The sequence below is a fragment of the Octopus sinensis genome, linkage group LG6, assembly GCF_006345805.1.
Source record: "Octopus sinensis linkage group LG6, ASM634580v1, whole genome shotgun sequence".
Classification (NCBI taxonomy): Eukaryota; Metazoa; Mollusca; class Cephalopoda; order Octopoda; family Octopodidae; genus Octopus; species Octopus sinensis.
Genome location: NC_043002.1, coordinates 73,042,662 through 73,063,210, shown reverse-complemented (window position 1 = coordinate 73,063,210; position 20,549 = coordinate 73,042,662). Strand labels below are relative to the sequence as shown.

The following is a 20,549-nucleotide window of genomic DNA, read 5'->3' as shown; positions in this document are numbered from 1 at the left end:
AATCCCAATAATGTACTGTAATTGTTTGAATAGGGTCTCCAGTTTGTTGACGTAAATCCTCTCTTTCAGGTATCCCCACAAGTAAATTCGGGCTAGTAAATTCTGGGGAACGTGAAGGCCAGTTGACATTGGTGTAGTGGGAGATTATTCTCTCCCCAAAGCACTGCCATAGCAACTCCATTGTTTCTCTTGCGGTATGAGCAGTTGCCCCATCATGCTGGAACTATGTTTGAGTTCTACTTTGAATGGCCTTCACATTCCTCAGATTTGACTAGCCCAGATTTTTTCATGTGGGGATACCTAAAAGAGACCCTGGTGCAACTGAAGGAGAACATCAATAGAGAAATCAGAGAAGTGGGGTCTGAAACTCTTGAGAGTGTTGTGACACAGGTTTTGGAAAGACCATGACTGACATTTAAGCGATGTCATTTTTCATATGTGATGTACTAGTGTTGCAAAATTTGACTTATGCATATCAATTTCCATTATGTCCTTTATATTGTATCAAAAGTTCATACATTTATTTGTAAAGTTAAGGGAGTTATTAAAAATTGAAACCCATCAGTGACTTTTAGGACACCCTGTATATATCACCATCATCATCATCATCATCATCATCATCATCATCATCAGCATGTTGGCTGGCATGGGTTGGATGGTTTCACTGGAGCTGATAAGCTAGAGGTCTGCACCAAGCTACACTGTCTGCTTTGGTATGATCTCTATAGCTGGAAGCCCTTTCTAATACTAACCTCATCACAGAGTGGACTGAATGCTTTTTACATGGCACCAGCACATGCGCGCACACACACACACCAACACACACACACAAATATATATACCATGCATATTTCTTCACTTTCCATTGACCAAATCCACTCACAAGGCTTTGATAGGCGTTATGTGTTGCCATAATAGAAAACATTTGCCCAAGGTGCAGTGGAACTGAACCTAAATCGCATGGTTGGGAAGCAAAATTCTCACCTGCACAGCTATACCTGCACCTAAATCTACACACACAAAGTAAGGCATGAAGTACCCATGATAAGAATACTGTTTCTACGACTATTATGGTATTGATATAGACTCACTTCACTAATACAACCTTCTCGATAATGAACACATTGTAACCAGAAAGCAACATATTTTCATAGCCACCTCTGATTACAAGAAACATTACACCTACCTGTGTTATATACTAAAAGGCAATCATACATAAAAAGATAGTAAAAGCTCACAAAAAATTTTGTAACCATATCGTATAACATATCACAGAATATCGATGCCCAAGTGTGTAACCCTATCTCACACACTGATTTGCCTGAATCAAATTTGGCCAGAGTACAAAAATAAACCGTAAGAGAGAGGCTGAATACCATGCTAAAATTATACATGAAGACAAATGTATGCGTGTGTGTGTGTGTGTGTGTGTGAGTGTGTGTCTATAATATGCACAAGGCGAATTTTGCAACACCACTACATCACATGAAAAATGACATCGCTTAAATGGCAGTCATTCTCGGCTATGTATTCCTGTGCTCTTTTCAAAACTTGCATCATGACATATATGTATGTATGTCTATATGTGTGTGTGTATGTGTATATATATATATATATATTATATATATATATATATATAATATATATATATACACACACATATATATATATATATATATAATATATATATATATATGTCTGTATGCGTGAGTGTGTGTATATATATAATTTGTGTGCTTGTGTGTGTATCTCTTTCTCTGATACATAAATACATACATACATACATACATACATACATACATACATACATACATACATACTACATACATACATACATACATATGTATATATAAGTTACTGAAACACGTATGTTTTAGGAAGCATAAAATACAATATATCTTTTCAGCATTTTGTGTGTGTGTGTGCATGTATGTGAGTGTGTGTGTCAGTGTGTGTGTGTGTGCATGTGTGTTTGTGTGTGTGTGCACGCGTGCATGCATGCATGTGTATTTACATCAGGAGTAAGCTGACAGAGTTCTTAGTGTATCAGATGACAGAATGCCTGGTGTTATTTGTTCTGTCTTTCTGTGTTCTGAGTTCCAGTCCTGCCAATGTCAACTTAGCCTTTCATCCTTCAGAGGTCAATAAATAAAGTATCAGTTGAGTTCAAAGTCAATTTCTCTTTCTGTTTCTCTCTTTCTCTCAAAATAACTGACTATACTGTTCTTTGAGAGGCTTGTGGGTGTCCACTAAGTGTCTACATTATCAGAAAGGATAGGAAGGAGACCCTACTGCAGTTTTTCTCAACCTTTTTATCCTTAAAATAAATTACATATCTCAAGGAACCCCTACACAAAAAAAAATTATATACCATCTCTTTCTCACATTTTTTCATCGTAGTTCACATGGTAAATATCATTTATATATATAAGTGGTTGTTATATTTTTGACAACATAATAGGTTAAATAGGATGATATCTATATTACAATATTAAATAACCAATAATACGTTATGCATGTATAGTAATATTATGATCATGAAATTAGCATTAGCTTATCTCATTCTTTCTCAGAGAACCCTTAGGAACCTTTTGTGGAAACCTAGGGTTCCAGGGAACCCCAGTTGAGAAATGCTGTCCTACTGACAAAATTAAAAGTATATCCCGAGAACTCAATAAAACCATCTGCACACATTCCAACAGTTGGCAGTTGCAGATAATGGTGATGGTATATTTACACACACACAAAACATACATAAACAGGCACAAAACATACATATAATTTTTTTTTCGTGAGAGCACTGGAATTGAAGAAAGTTATTTAAGTAGGCGGCACAAAGACAAAATTTCAAATAAGGTCAATAAAAGTTGAAATATATATGAAAAAAAATATGTATGTTGAAATGAATAGAATAAAGAAAGAAATCACAAAAAATATAAAAAATAGATAAGTAATTAAATAAACATATATATGAATATGTAAATAATAATAGAGACAAGTTTTTGATATTTAACATGGTGGCTATTTGAATTAATAAATAAAAAGGTTAATTCATAAAATTGTGAATCAATATTGTCTTATGTCATGCCATAGTTTTTATTCCTTAGAGAGATGAAATCACACAAAGTAAAATACTCTAATAATTAAACAGTAATTTTTACATCAGTTAATGATCAAAGATCAAACTTGTTAGATCAACATGAATAGCTTGCAAAATCAAAGCAACTTCTAATGATGCTCTGTAAAAGCAGATTCACTCAAAATTAGTTATATTGGTAAAATTAACAATAACCCAGCTAGAAATATTAACAGAAAATGCAGAGTTATCTGGTATAATCCTCCATACAACCAACAAGTAACAACATTCATAGATAAAACATTTTCCGCACTGTTAAAAATGCATTTTCCACCTTGTTACAAATGTCAAAAATTCATTTACAGATACTTCATTAAAGTTTCATATTTTGCTACAACTAACATATGATAATTTTTAGACAATACAAAATAGATCTAAATTATATGAGAATAATTCTAACCACAATACAATTTATTCATACACAGAGGCGCAGGAGTGGCTGTGTGGTAAGTAGCTTGCTAACCAACCACATGGTTCCGGGTTCAGTCCCACTGCGTGGCATCTTGGGCAGGTGTCTTCTGCTATAGCCCCGGGCCGACCAATGCCTTGTGAGTGGATTTGCTAGACGAAAACTGAAAGAAGCCTGTCGTATATATGTATATATATATAAGTGTGTGTGTATATGTTTGTGTGTCTGTGTTTGTCCCCCTAGCATTGCTTGACAACCGATGCTGGTGTGTTTACGCCCCCGTCACTTAGCGGTTCGGCAAAAGAGACCGATAGAATAAGTACTGGGCTTACAAAGAATAAGTCTCGGGGTCGAATTGCTTGACTAAAGGTGGTGCTCCAACATGGCCGCAGTCAAATGACTGAAACAAGTAAAAGAGAGTAACAGTAAAGAGTATCCCATTGAATACCCATTGTGATCATATTAGGATATTGTAGAACTAATGACATGGTAAAATCATACATTAGTATGACTGCCAGTTCATTTCAGAAAAGGCATTAAACAATTCTGCCAGTTCCACCTTAATAATATTTTCTACTATAGGCACAAGGCCTGAAATTTTGGGGGATGGGATAGTCAATTACATCAACCCCAAGCACCTGATTGGTACTTAATTTAACCCCAAGAGGATAATAGGCAAATTTGAACTCAGAACATAAAGACAAATGAAATGCTGCTAAGCATTTTGCCCAGTGTACTAATGACTTGCCAGCTCACAACTTTAGATCCACCTCAATAATGACAATTATAATAATAACAATTATGGTTTTAAATTTTGTGACAAGGCCAGCAATTTCAGTTTAAGTCAATTACATCAACTGCAGGCTGATGTGTACTTATTTTAATCAACCCTAAAGGATGAAAGGCAAAGCTGACCACACTGAAATTTGAAATCAGAATTTAAGGATGGGACAAAAATGCCACTAAGCACTTTTCCCGGTGTGCTAATGATTCTGCCAGCTTGCTGCCTTAAATAATAACAATAATAATTATAATCCTTTCTACTACAGGCACAAGGCCTAAAATTTGGGGGAGGGGAATAGTCAATTACATCAACCCCAGTGTTTCACTGGTACTTAATTTATTGACCCTGAGAGGATGAAAGGCAAAGTCGATCCCAATAGAATTTGAATTCAGGACGTAAACATGGATGAAATACCATATTTTTATTATTATTATTATTATTATTATTATTATTATTATTATTATAATAATAATAATAATAATAATAATAATAATAATAATAATAATAATAATAATATAATAATAATAATAATAATAATAGTTTCAAATTTTTTCCACAAGGGCAGCAATTTTGGGGGAGGGGATGAGTTGGTTACATCAACCCCAGTGTTCAACTGGTACTTAATTTATCGATTCCGAAAGGATGAAAGGCAAAGTCGACCAAATTAGTATCCAACACTTTCTGTTTACTCTATCTTGCTCTCTGTTTCTGTTACACCTTATGTCAATCTAATACACCCTGCCAGCCTGCACAGTTCTTTTAACCCATCCAGGTTTGTTTGTTTGTTTAGTAGTAAAGATGTTGCCCTATCAACTATCAACCTTCACCTTTCTACTCTGTTACCATTCCAAAATATGTTATTAAAATAGAACGCTCAATGACATTGTTATGTCTTATTTTATGTTATATTTGTGTTATGATACGCTATAATTAGTATTGGTACTGTTTGATGTTTGTCGTCGATCTATTATTAAAAAATATCTGAAAGCATTTCACAAATACAAAAAAGAATTTTGAAGAAGGGAGCACAAAATAAGTAACATATGCAGTTTGCGTTCTTCGGAATGTAATCTTAACTAGATCTCTCTGTCTCTCTTTCATATATACACATATACCTATATACACGATACACAGACATACATTCACAAGTGCACATATATATAAACATGAACAGAGACATAATAATGAAATATGAACTGAAGTATATTTGATATTTGAGCAATGAATGAAAAGAGCAGTTGGAAATATAACCCCATAGAACAACATCATGTTAGTTATCTACTTACATACACACACACACACACACACACATACACACATATATATATATATATATACACACACACACACACATTTATACATACATGCTTACCTATCCGTATGTTTATGCACAATATACTCACACACATGTATATCCATACAAACACTCATACATGTTCACACACACATACATTTGCTGTTTGAGAAAGATAGTTGTGGAAGTAGGGCTTGTAGCAACAAGATAGCTAGGGTTCAAAAGGAATGGAAGAATGTTAGGGAGCTACTAGTCTTACAGGCACCAAAGGATCATACTTTACTGTACAAAGATGTGTGTAAGAATGTTAATGGTAGTGAAATGTGAGCAGTGGATGCAGAAGCTCTGCAGTGATAAGACTAGGAACAAATTTGGTACAGTCCATTAGATGTTCAATGTTAACTTACGTTTTTATATTTTGTATTATGTATGCTGTGATTAATAGCATTGTTGGTTATAGGTTCCTAACAAGCCAATCACTGAGTCACAGCATTTATAATGCTGAGAGTGACAAGGGAGTGTCTGTGCAACTCGGGCAGAGTAGATATCAATACAGTGTTTTTGTTTGAATACAAATAATTTTTCAGCATTTTCACCAATGCTTAGATCTTTCACTCACGCACACACACACACACACACACACACACAAAGGGCTTGTACAATATTCTACATGGTCAACATTTATTTTGACGGACACGTAAGTTGACGAACTGGAAAAAAAGAGAAAAATGGTAAAATAAATGTGTTCTCTACTTAAATACCCAGATTAGTTTGAACCATGTCAACTAGATAGCCTCAACATGATAGCTTGATTTGATAAAAATAGCAACAAATATCATATCACCAGCTTGAACAAAACGGTAGATATTAGATAATGCAATAGTAAATGGAAACTGTATAAAATTCCATTATGTACATACATACACAAAATGCACACACATGCAATACACACATGTTTACACATACATCTATGCTAATTTTTACCTGTATACAACTAGTGTCCTGTCCAGATGTGTGACTTAGTGATATAATAAAATAAATATCAGAATGAAATATTGGGGTCATTATGACTGACTGAACCCTAAAAACGCAATTCCCCAGCATGACTATAGTCCTATGACTTTAACCAGTAAAAAAAAAAAAAAAAAAATCAACCAAGACACTGTTGGAAACAAAAATAGAAGAAAGAAAAAAGAAAAGGAAACCTCTACATGGTCACACAACTTGTTAGATATAACAACTAAATCTCCTTTAAGACACACTAAATCGTTTTAGAACATTAAGGAAAGTAAATCACCCCTTCAGTCTGTAGACTGGGGTGGCAACTTGGGAAAGTTCTAGCAACCCCTTAGCCTCCCATGTTAGAGATATGGTAAAGATGTCAGCAGCAGGACACTGGATAACCAACAAGGAGGAGGAGTCCTAGACGAATAGCTTGAAGGTTATTGTGGCCAAATGGTAGATCTGCACCAACAGACAATGGCTGGGCATCAGCTAGCAAGAGAGCTGTTACTGTGGGGCAGTCCCATCATCAACCTTACTCGTTGTACTCAAGTATACCACTTGGCACCTGGCGTGGAAGCCCAGTGAAGCTGTCTGGTGGGGAGATGATGCCAACTGCTTCACCCACTGTCCAAGGCATTATGTTCAGAGAAGTGAAAGATAGCACTAAAAAAAAACATCAAGTGGGGGCAATGATCACAGCTGAAACATCTTCGATTAGAGCAAGCCAACTGGATCTAGACCAACCTGGGGCGAAACAACAATTGCAACACCCACAACGTATAAACATAAACTAAACTTTCATAAAATGTTACAAAAGCACAAAAGATTTTCGTATTATCATCCATAACTAATTACAAACCTTGCATGCAATAAATGTGAAATGACTAATGCAAATCGAAAACTTAAATGTAATACATGAAAGTTATAAACAACCACGACTTTAGCTGCTACCTTTTGAAATATAGGTGCCAGACATTTTTGTTGATTAACAACATATTAACAACAAGAAAGCCATTGCAACACATGAAAATCATATGACACAAAACAGTATTTAATGATATTTTACAGAGATTAATAACCCAAAATATTGGTTACTGAAATCACATTAATAGCAAATTATGACACGAAACACAACATAATACACTTCAACCTCAACAATAAAATAACACAAGACAGTATGACCTTGCAATGTGTGTGTGTGTATATATATATATATATATATATATATACATACACACACACATATATATTCTTTTATTCTTTTATTTGTTTCAGTCATTTGACTGCGGCCGTGCCGGAGCACTGCCTTTAGTCGAACAAATCGACCCCAGGACTTATTCTTTGTAAGCCTAGTTATTATTCTATTGGTCTCTTTTGCCGAACTGCTAGGGATGTAAACAAACCAACATCACATGATGGCAGGGAGGACGAACACAGACACACAAACATATACATATGCATATATATATATATCATCTTCATCATCATCATCATCATCGTTTAACATCCGCTTTTGTATGCTGACATGGGTTGGACAATTTGAGTGAGGACTGGCAAGCCAGCGGCTGCACCAGGCTCCAATCTGATCTGGTAGAGTTTCTACAGCTGGATGCCCTTCCTAACGCCAACCACTCCGAGAGTGTAGTGGGTGCTTTAATGTGCCACTGGCATGAGGGCCAGTCAGGCAGTACTGGCAATGACCACACTCAAATGGTGTTTGTTACGTGCCACCTGCACAGGTGGCCAGTCCAACGGCACTGGCAATGGCCTCGGTTGAATATTGTTTTTCACATGCCACCGGCACAAGTGCCAGTTAGGTGATGCTGGTACCGATCACGCTTGAATGGTGCTTTTTATGTGCCATTGGCATGAGAGCCAGTCAGTGGCCCTGGCAACGATCACGCTCAGATGGTGCTCTTAGTGCTCCACTTGCATGGATGCCCTTCATGTGGTGCTGACATCAAATTTGATTTTGATTTCGATTTCACTTGCCTCAACAGCTCTTCACAAGCAGAGTTTAGTCTAATGAAGGAAAAGTACGTATAAGTGTGGTTACTACTCTGGCATAGGCCACGGGTTATGGTCTCACTTGGCTTGCCGGGTCTTCATATATATATATATATACCCAGCACTCGAACAGTACTTTTTATGTCCCACCGGCACAGGTGCTAGTTATGTGACATCAACATTGGCTACTTTATGTATATTATTACTAAAAGGTTCCAATTTCTAGTACACCAAGTTGATCATCTCCAATCATTAGTTGGTAAACTGAGCCTGGTTTTCTTTTGAAATATTCAGTGTCTGGATATTTTTTTGAATATTTGAAAGGAAACCAGGTTTGGTTTACCAGCTAATGATCAGAAATGAGTAACTCTGAGCACTGGGAATCGGAGCCTTTCATGTATAATGTATTAAAAAATACTTTACATTTGTATTGAGTCCTGTAATTGATCGCTTCTGGTGAATCAACAAAGACTTATATATACATTGTCAGGTCATTGCCGACTACGTTGGCACCTCCATCAGGCTAGCTTAGTGATGGGGCTTTGCTACAAACCCACCACTGTGTTAACAACTATCTAGCAATAATATGCAGGGACATAGAAAAACTTGAGATAGTGAACAAGCACACTGAAGCCTAGTTCTAGTCAGAACATGACTAGAAGAGGGGTAGAGAAGAAGCTCCCTAGCTATAATGAGAGGGGAACCTATTTACACTGGTGCCTTGTAGATAATAAACTGTGGTAAATAGTTTTAAGGTGGTTTCTAACACAGTGGATTTCTGAAAGGCTTCTGCTGCTGAGAGGAGGTGCCAGCCATCTTGGGCCGTCCTTGCCAATGGATTAATCTCCTTCACAGAAAAGAGAATGATACTAGAAAATGTGTACTCTCAATACTACAATTCATTATTATTATTATTATTATTATTATTATCATTATTATTAATGTGTGTATTAGATACAATCACTTGCTGGGTCACACCTAGCACACTAGGATGAAAGTGGGGAGGGCAGTACAAAAATACATTTATATAATACAACACAACACAAACATTTAGAGTTTTTTCTAAGCATGTGGGTGATACTTGTCAATTATTACCTCTGCCTTAGCGAAGGCAGAGATATTGTTTTCAGTTGTGTTTGTTTGTCTGTGGACAAAATATCTCAAGAACCGCTGGATGGATTCGGATGAAACTTTCAGGGCTGTTTGACCTCATGACTGACATGGACTGATTAGATTTTGGGATTGATCTGGTACCGGACAAGGAGTCTGGATTATTTCTCCTGTTTTTAAAAAATTAATTTTTGAGAGCAGTCTGGTTCATTTTTAGTATTCTCATTTGTGACAGTAGTCAAGTTTATTTCAGATATTCTCATTTTAAAAATCATCTCAGGCTAATCATTTAGAGGATGTTGGTGTTGCCTTGGCAGAGGTTTGTGCTCTCTGAGAGTTCTTGTTATTTATTATTATTGCTCAAATTCTGCTGAGATCAACTTTGTCCTTCTTCCTTTCAAGGTTGAGCACTGGGATCAATGTTACCAACTCTTTTCCTACCCTAAAATAAAAAAAATTACCTTGTTACTCTTCCCAAATATGCATTGTTTCTCTGTTGAGCTTCCCATTACCCCTAAGTCCCTTTATTCTAATAGCTTCTTTCCGTGAACTGTTGCCCCCTGGAACACATTACCCTAGTCTTGTTTTCCTCCTGGACAATGATATTCAATCCTGGAACCCTTTAGCATTCAGATTATCCTTTAGCATTCAGACTACACTTTGCTTACAAAGTGTAGTTTGTCACCCATCACACCACACGCAGGTTTTCGCAGTTTTTCTTAACATAGGTTTCCCTATTTTCTTCCACATGTCAGTGTTAATGATTGAAATGTCTCTACCAGTATCCAGTTCTAATTTGATATTTACTCCATTTACTTTTACATGTACAAATTTCCTTATTTGGGAGTTAATTTTACTTTCTGCTGAGAGCACTTCAGAATTTTTTATATTTGAACCTCGTACTTTTGTTCTGCAGTGTGAACTCTTGTGTTCAAATTTTTGACAACTGTCCTTTTAAAAGGACAATCTTTTCTGAAATGTAGGCCACCACTTCTGTAACATAGATTAGGACCTAGCAATCTTCTTTGGTTACACTTTCTTGGTCGATATATCTGTATTTTCGCAAAATCCTTTCCTTGAATTTTTCTTACGTCATGTTTCAGGTTCACCATCCTTTGACACTCTTCTGTAAGTCTGCAGAGTTAAATCTCGGTTCACTTGTTCAAGTTTTGAAAGAATTCTTGCCCATATTTCTGTATCTTCATTTGCTGTAGGGCCTTGTACAAAAATGAGGCACTAAAACATCTCAGGAATAAGTTCTTTAAGTTTAAAACTTTCACACATTCTGTTGACTGTTCCTGCATACGTAATAAAGTCATCATCCTCTTTTTTAGTTAAATTCCAACACTCCATTCAAGTGTTAAATAGAGAAGTTTTATCACCGAACATGTTAGCCAATAATTTGATTGTTTCCTGAAAACAAATTTCACTAGACTTTTTGGGAAATATGAAATTACAGTATTGTTCATACCCAGACAGAGCTAATTTACATAATAATAACCTTACTTTTTCTTCATTTGACCATGTTTTGCAATCTTCCTTAAAAAAATCTCCTCATACCTACTGTAGTATGCTGCAAAAGTTATACTCTCCTCTGGGTTATAACTGAATTCTGTAATGAAGTTCAATGTACCGTCTGGCGAAAACAAACTTACCACATTTTTGGACTTCTTTGTGTATAGCTCCAATAATTGTAGTTGTTACTGTACTAGTTGTTTCTGTAACTCCTGTTGCTGTTCTTGTTGTTGCTTCTGCAACTGTATTATAGAAGCTAATAGGCTTTTCATCATGTAACAATTGTATCATGAACAAATTGTTAAATAACCAACATGAGCTTCAAAACCCTCATCACCAGATGTATCCTCTGTCTACAAATATCATGGTACCACCACGATATTGTGATGGATGGTTTAGAGACACTGTACCAGTGTAGTAACAATAAACAAGATAACGATGCAACCATGATAACAATACAATGATCCAACAATCTCTTCACAAACTAACAATCAATATTCCAAATGAACTAACCTTCCAGCTTCACTATGAACTCAACTCAAACTAACACACAAATTTCACTCAGACCACTACCATTTATAATTGCTCGGTCCAATCTATTTCTCGTAAGGGGGCATCGTGACTCTCATCACAACACATACACACACAGATATATGCACCCTGTATATATATATATTCACAGGGTGCCGTGAATAAACTCTCGTCTAAATTGTGCAAAATTGGAAATAACATTGACATCTCATTTTAACAGATATATTTACCAAAATTACATAAAAATATCTTCAAATACTTAAGAGTAAATTTATTCAATAAAATCGCCATTCGCTTCAACCAAGGTTTCCAGATGACTTCGGAATCTCCTGCAACTCTTCTGGACAGTTTCCTTCTTTAAGTTGGTGAATGCTGCCATAATCCTTGCCTTCAGTTCATCTATGGTGTTACAAGCTGGTCTCTTGCTCAACTGTGCCCTAGAGATAATTATCAAGGGGGTTGCAGTCTGGGGAGTCAGGTGGCCAGATGTTAGGGGAGATGTGGTCACAGAAATTGTCTAACAGCCATGACTGGGTTCTCCTGCGTGTGTGGCATGCTGCAGAGTCCTACTGCCAGGCATAGGGTCTCCCAGCAGCTACTCTCTTGATCCAAGGCAGCATTACCTCCTCCAGGCACTTGATGTAGGCCTCCATGTTCAGTCTGAGGCCATGTAGGAAGATGAATGGAGGCATAATGTTGCCATCACTTGGGATCACTCCAAACACCATGATGTTGACTGGGTGTTTGATTTTTATCACTCTTGGTATATGTCCTCAGACTGACACCCAAATACTCTGAAATGTTCATACTGAAGCTTCTGGCGTAAATGCCAAGCAGTACAGCATATCATTTCTGAATTTCTAGCAGAGTGAAGTGCGTCATGGTGCTGTTTTTCTCACAGACAGTGCCCAACTGACCCTACTATACTGTGTAGTTGACAAAATCAAAAACAAACAACATTCATGCACAAAATTAAAAATATAAAATGGTGACAATTTACCCATCACACCCTGTATATGTGTGTATATATATACATACACACACACACACATATATATATACATACATACGTATATTGAAAGTAAAATGATAAAGAGCATGAGAATATTGAATTTACTTGATGTCTAGAAAGAGGGAGCAGGTTTTCCTTATCAGTTTAATGCCAGACCTCACAATGTGACCTATCTATTATATTGATCTCAAGGGAGTAAGACTGTGTGAAATGGCGAAAACCCCATATCTAATACTCGCTAATACTCGAAACCATAGAATTTCCTTGTGAGAAAAATCTGCTTCTTCCACTGCTTGCAGATAGGTTTAATATTAACGTATGCTGACTACTACTGCTGCTACTACTACTACTACTGCTGCTGCTGCTGCTGCTACTACTACTGCTGCTGCTGCTGCTGCTACTACTACTATTACTACTACTACTATGACTACAGCTATTACTGATGACAACAACTACTATTACGACTACTACTACTACCACAGTGTGTAGCAGCAGCAAACACAAAAGTGAATCTGCAGTTGTTCTTGCTTTAATAGAAGTTTCAATATGCATTGGCTGAAATACTCCTAAAGAAACCACAAAGACAAATTAAATGATGTAAAAGAAATGTCTAGAAAAAGAAATGAATGGAGATTAAACGATGGGATCAAAGATATCTTTCAGTTAATTCCAGTTTAAATAGGGAAATGAAATGATTACATTTAAAATCATAATGATTAATAGGGGTTTGTTTTTCTAAATTACAGAAATCCAACATTTCCTTTGTGATATGAAGTTAAAAAAAAAAAAAAGAAAGAAAATTATCATGCTTTCCAGCTCACTGAGCATTCTTTACCAACCACACAAAAAGATACAGTGGGGGAAGGGTGGGGGGAGAGAACAGAATACCTCAGGGTTAATGGTTAGTCGATCTCTCTTTCACAACTGTTGAAAAGATGCTTAAAGTGAACAGATGTACGAGGGTTGGCTGAGAAGTTCCCAGACTTAGATAGTCTCATGGAATATGACCAAATCAGGTTACCATAAATCCTTGAGTATAGTCCGCCCTTGAGTATAATACACTGGGGATTTTTAAGGGGGCTATACCTCTGAAAAACCTAAACCTTGTGTATAATACGCACCCATTCTTTAACTTGAGTCATGCGTAATTAAGCCAACAGCACCTAGTCGAACAAACACTTCTGCGCATGCGTAATACAATAATGGTGATGTTCTTAACTGTTGTATGGGAATGTAAATATGTTTGCAAATTGTTTTTGTTACATGTTTATTCTGTGTTCTGAATACTTTTATTTTAATAAATGTTGCTTACTGCAAGTTATAGATGATTCTTTTATGACTTCATTGCTTTCAGACTTAGCTTAAGGTATTTTCACATCCGACACCACAAAATGTGTCTGAATAAACATTGCTGGACAGCAAATAGAGACTCGGACATTGCTTAGAAAATATTTTTCATTTTTAATCTCATATATAATACGCATTAGGGATTTTGACCTTTAAATTTTTGGGGAAAAAATGCGGATTATACTTGAGGATTTACGGTACTTTTGAAGTCTTCTTTGAACAGTCAGATGTCAAATTTACTTGGAAAGAGACAAATACTGTTATCAATAAAAAGCACTGAAATTAATGCTTACAAGATTTCACAGCTCTAACATCATTCCTTCATAGTCAGCCTATGAATGTTTCAGCCTAGCCTTCAACAGGGGTATTTTGTTGTTTTTATATTTTCCATCTGTTTTACAAATACTTCTCTGTTTCTCTATAACATTGATGAGATGGTCTTTGCTCAAGCAACTCTTTTGATAGCTGAATAAAACCTTCTTACAAGTAATCATTCAGCTGTGAAGTAGGGGTGAAAGTTCTTGTTAATTAGGTAAATAAACTTGCACCCACTGTTGCGACATGAATTTTACGAATTGGCGGCGCGTGTTTTTTTGTAGCAGTTGACAACATCATGTTTGATAGCGTTGGCAAATTTAAAAGAAAACACAAGAACAAATTATTGTAAAAAAAAAAAGCCAAGATTATCAACGACTAGTGAGTCGAGGTTAGAAGAAGAAGAAGAAGAAGAAGAAGAAGAAGAAGAAGAAGAAGAAGAGAAGAAGAAGAAGAAGAAGAGAAGAAGAAGAAGAAGAGGGAGTAGAAGGAGGAGGAGGAAGTTTTACTCACACTACAGACTAGGCCTGAATCCAGGCAATAGAATGGACTTCACTAAAAGGTACCCAACGGCCAGGGGTTAGGGTGGGTGTGGAAACTGTTCAAGAAGAAGACAAGGAAAAGAAGAAGAAGAAGAAGAAGAAGAAAGAAGAAGAAGAGAGAAGAAGAAGAAGAAGAAGGGAGTAGAAGGAGGAGGAGGAAGTTTTACTCACACTACAGACTAGGCCTGAATCCAGGCAATAGAATGGACTTCACTAAAAGGTACCCAACGGCCAGGGGTTAGGGTGGGTGTGGAAACTGTTCAAGAAGAAGACAAGGAAAAAGAAGAAGAAGAAGAAGAAGAAGAAGAAGAAGAAGAAGAAGAAGAAGAAGAAGAAGAGGAGGAGGAGGAGGAGAGGCCATAATATAGCAATATCTACAACGAACTTCTGGACATTTATGATCAAACAGATCACTTGAAAGATACAAATCAATTGTACAGATGTACCTTTGTTTGGGTTACACTTTACTCTTTTACTTGTTTCAGTCATTTGGCTGTGGTCATGATGGAGCACCGCCTTTAATCGAGCAAATCAACCCCAAGACTTATTCTTTGTAAGCCTAGTACTTATTCTATCGGTCTCTTTTGCTGAACCACTAAGTTCGGTTGTCAAGCGATGTTGGGGAGACAAACACAGACTCACAAATGTATACACACACACACATACATACATACATATATATATATATATATACACACACATATGTACCATGGGCTTCTTTCAGTTTCCATCTACCAAATCCACTCACAAGGCTTTGGTCGGCCCAAGGCTACAGTAGAAGACACTTGCCCAAGGTGTCACGCAGTGGGTCTGAAGCCGAACCATGTGGTCCGTAAGCAAGCTACCCACTACACAGCCACTCCTATGCCTATGGTACAGCGTATGCCTACGGGTTAATAAATTAACAGTTTCCACAAGACCATCATATTGCTGTATTCCTTGAATTATTGGTGAAGTCTATTTCTGGTCAGTCATTTTTCTTCATATCTTGATATATTTATCTCTCTTTTGTGGTAACAAGTGAACAGTTTCTACATCCACCCTGCCCCCTGGCCCTTAGGTACCTTTTAGTGAAGTCCATTGTATTGCCAGGATTCAGGCCTAGTCTGCAGTGTGAGTAAAACTTCCTCCTTCCTTCCTTCTCTCGACAACGGCACTCATGCCGGTGGCACATAAAAATCCTGACTAAAATCTCAGAGTGGTTAGTGTTAGGAAGGGTATCCAACTGTAGAAACCTTGCCAAATCAGATTGGAACCTGGTGCAGCTCCCTGGCTTACCAGTTTTCAGCCAAACCGTCCAACCCATGCCAGCATGGAAAATAAACTTTAAATGATGATGAGTATTGTTCATCTTTCTCTGACCACAAAATTAAAAAAGAAAGAAAAAATCCAGAGTTAATGGTATAGTGGAGTTTGAACTCACAATTATGTGATCAGTAACTCAGTACCTTAGCTTCTTAGGCATTGTGTAGACATTCAGTCATGGTCAAGGAGAGAAATAATATATGAAGATATTATTGAAGGACAAGAGGAATGGGAAGAATTATGGAAATTCACTGGATGTAGCTCATTTGTCAGCTGGGATGTTTGATTTAATCCTCAACTTGCTTCAAGCACTATCTTGCAAGAGAACTGTTACTTCTCTCAGGTTCTCTTCAAGCACTCTCACAATGGCTTTTGCTCCTGTGAACCACATAACTGTATCATCACCACCCCAGGGACATGTATCCCACTTGTCTTTCTTCTTATCATCTTTTTTACAGAGTCTTATCTCATCTCTCAGGACTCTCATTAAAAACACTTTTCCAATCCTCTCTCTCTTTCTCTCACTCACTTCTCACAACACTGCAGTCCTCTGGGATTCTCTGGGATTCTCTCCCCCACCACTCAAATTTTCTCTACAGATATATATCTGATGTGATTGATAGTCAACCCAAGCTGACCATGAACCACACTAATCTCACCAGTTTGTAGAAGGTCTGCCAAGACCATAGATACTGGCTCTTCTGCTTTGACTTATTTCATTTAAAAGAAAGGGGGTGGGGCACAGCAGTGCGAAAGATTTGCAATCACAACTTAACCTCAGCTGTATGTAATTAGCTGTGGTATTGTCACTGTTATCCACTCTGCTCATAATGAGGAATATGGTACCAAGGTTTAGGTCCAGTTGCTGAGCTAGACATAGCTTCAACATAGTTTGTTTTTTTTTCATTTTTTTATTTCTTAATTGCTTAGTCAAGAGGAAAAGCAGAGCCCATGACCTTTACATGGCTTCCAAGAATTGTGGGAAGGAAAGGGAAACATATCCTGATGCTGGAGGCCTGATCTGAATATTTGCAACAGAGTGAACTACATTAAAGGCACTGAAGGGTTGTGTAGAGGTGGTTAAGTCTACCATTCAACCAGGCCAAGGATTTGTGTAAGGTGGGCTTTGTGTAAAGAGTTAAAACAAATACTGCAAGGTATTTTGTCTGACATTCTAACAGTTCTGCCAGTCAACTATCCTAGAATGGTACTTGGCCAAGTTGACCCTTGGCATGATGACATCAAAATGGACTATATGGCCCCTATTGAATTCCTTCAATAACTGGAGATTCTTCCTGCTGCTAACCATTCAGCTTGGAAATAGGAGTGAAAGCTGTTGTTAGTTGGGTAGACTAACACCATCAGATAGCCATTTGGATTCCCCACCCCACCGTCTCTTTCCTCTCAACAGTCATTATTTGTAAAACAAGAAATATACAAATTTCTTCTTTGATATCAAATTGCCACATTTGGGACACTGACTCCTTACAAGACATCCAGTTTCCAGCTAATCAACTTAAGTGTGAGAACTTAGTACAAAATAACAGACACACACACACACACACACACACACACACACACACACACACACACACACACACACAAACACATACACACACACACACTCATATACTTCATTTAATTTATGAGCACTTTTTTTTATTGCTTCCAACTGCAAAACAAATGTTTACACATGAACCTACACATGCAAGCAAGTTAGATTTATCAGTAACCCTCCAATACATTTCATTCACAAAACTACTACTGTCTGGCTGCCTGCTGGCCTGCCTGCCTGCCTGGCCCTCTCCCCCTCCCTCCCTCCCTCCCTCTCTCGCATATCTATATCTATCTATTCCTATGTGTATCTGTGTGAATGCATGATAGTTCTCCTTACAAACTGCAAAAGTAATAGTGAAAGATAACAGGCTACAGTATCAAATGTTCCACTCCAAAATGTCTAACAGCTGTCAGCCAAGCACTTGAGGCTGGGGAGATAATCTCTTAACTCAAGAAACTTATCAGGAAATTTCTTAAAACTACACCAGACTTTTGGGTTCTATTTCACCCTGTTGACAAATAAAGATTCCTCAAGGGCTACTTTTGTGTCTTCTAAAGGCTAAAGTGCTAATGTTGTGACTAATGAGTGACTATTAAATGATGTCTATGTATGTCTATGCTTCAAACTACTTGAGTAAAGGCAACTGTCTGTCATACATCAGAGGCCATTTTAGTGCAGAAAACTTGTCAACTTGAACTTTTCTTTGTATATCTACAGATCAAAGTGCTTATCAAGACTAACCAGAAAGTTTAATATTATGCAAAATGTAATTAACAAACAAAGAGCAGCAAACTCCTCAAATCTCAATAAAACATTTCTCAAGTTGAGAATGATTATGTAATGCAAGGATCTGTTTCTTTGCTCTTGCCCTCTCTCTCTCTCTCTCTCTCTCTCTCTCTCTCTCTCTCTCTCTCTCAGCCTCTCACTTTTAAGACACGTAGGTCAAACAGTTTAACACCACTGCAGGTCCTTGGGTGCATTTAGCAGAGTTTGCTCTGTAACAAGCATTCACACAAGACCCCCAGCCAAGCCACTTCTCAACCATGCTCTTTTTGTAGGCAGTGATTAACTGAGGTTCTCACTGGGGACCATCTCTCAAGATTGCCAACCTAAGAATGGTCTGCAAAGGTAAAGGAATGGTTTTCAAAAATGTCCAACAGTTGCTAAATGAATCAACTCTATATGGAATTTAGAGAGCTTTTAATAGACTCAAATCTGGTTTGATAGTATCAAATATTAAGAAGGATTCAGGTAACTTCATAATCTTATCTACTCTAGGCACAAGGCCCGAAATTTGGGGGGAGGGGACCAGTCAATTAGATTGACCCCAGTACACAACTGGTACTTAATTCATCGACTCCAAAAGGATGAAAGGCAAAGTTGACCTTGGAGGAATTTGAACTCAGAATGTAAAGACAGACAAAATACTGCTAAGCATTTTGCCTGGCATGCTAACGTTTTAGGCAGCTCACTGCCTTCAGGTAACTTCATAATGTAGGAAGACTAAAAAGCCTTTGGCTGCCATCTCTTCTTTTCCATTTATCAAATAAAATAGAAATATTTGAGAGGAGTGCCATGGGTAACCTCTCTGATAGCTTAACATTACTGATTTCTCCTAAGTAAATAGTTCCAGATTATTACCCCTTCAACGTGATTAGAGTATCAGGCTCACAATCATGAGGTAGGGAGTTTGATTCCCAGATCAGGCTGTGTGTTGTGTTCTTGAGCAAGACACTTTATTTCATGCTGCTGCAGTTCATTCAGCTGTAGAAATGAGTTGCGATGTCATTGGTGCCAAGTTGTATCGGCCTTTGCTTTTCCCTTGGATAACATCAGTAGTGTAGAGAGGGGGAGGCTGGCATGCATGGGTGACTGCTGGTCTTCCACAAACAACTTTGCCCAGACTTGTACCTCAAAGGAGAACTTTCTAGGTTCAATCCCATGGTCATTCACGATCAAAGGGAGTCTTTATACTTTGTCAACTGTAATGCTTATTTATTCACATTGTTTTCAATTAATCATGCACTATCTTGTAACTTTCAGATTTTTATGAGGTAACTGTTATTTTTAGAATGATATTGTGCGGCAGGTGTGAGGGAACCAGATCTAGCCAGTTTGAACACAAAACAGGTAGAATATTTTGGTTGGATATGGCTGGTTTAAACGCTAATGGGTTAAAAGAAAATTAAGACTGAAACTAACTGAAGCTTGGACCTTAGAAAAATGAATAAGTTAGAAGTTTGTCCAAATTGTACTAGATAGGCGTAGGAGTGGCTGTGTGGTAAGTAGCTTGTTTACAAACCACATGGTTCCGGGTTCAGTCCCACTGTGTGGCACCTTGGGCAAGTGTCTTTTACTATAGCCTCGGGCTGACCAAAGACTTGTGAGTGGATTTGGTAGATGGAAACTGAAAGAAGCCTATCGTATATATGTATGTATATATATATAGATGTGTGTATATGTTTGTGTGTCTGTGTTTGTCCCCCCAACATCACTTGACAACCGATGCTGGTGCATTTATTTAGCGGTTTGGCAAAAGAGACCAATAGAATAAGTACTAGGCTTACAAAGAATAAGTCCTGGGGTCGATTTGCTCTAATAAAGGCGGTGCTCCAGCATGGCCACAGTCAAATGACTAAAACAAGTAAAAGAGTAAAAGAGAGAGAGAGAGAGAGATTG

General features: G+C 37.4%; 1 protein-coding gene and 1 long non-coding RNA gene across 2 annotated transcripts in view; both read right to left on the bottom strand.

Annotated features, from left to right (window-relative positions):
- The window catches only part of LOC115213089 (cytochrome c oxidase assembly protein COX11, mitochondrial), a 254,709-nt gene that overhangs the window by 86,405 nt on the left and 147,755 nt on the right, over positions 1-20,549 (bottom strand). The gene's annotated exons all lie outside the window — the stretch shown is intronic.
- Positions 12,250-20,549, bottom strand: part of LOC118763959 — a 28,855-nt gene continuing 20,555 nt past the window's right edge. Inside the window, exon 4 of the long non-coding RNA XR_004999730.1 lies at positions 12,250-12,391. This is a non-coding gene — a long non-coding RNA (uncharacterized LOC118763959). The remainder of the gene's footprint in view (positions 12,392-20,549) is intronic.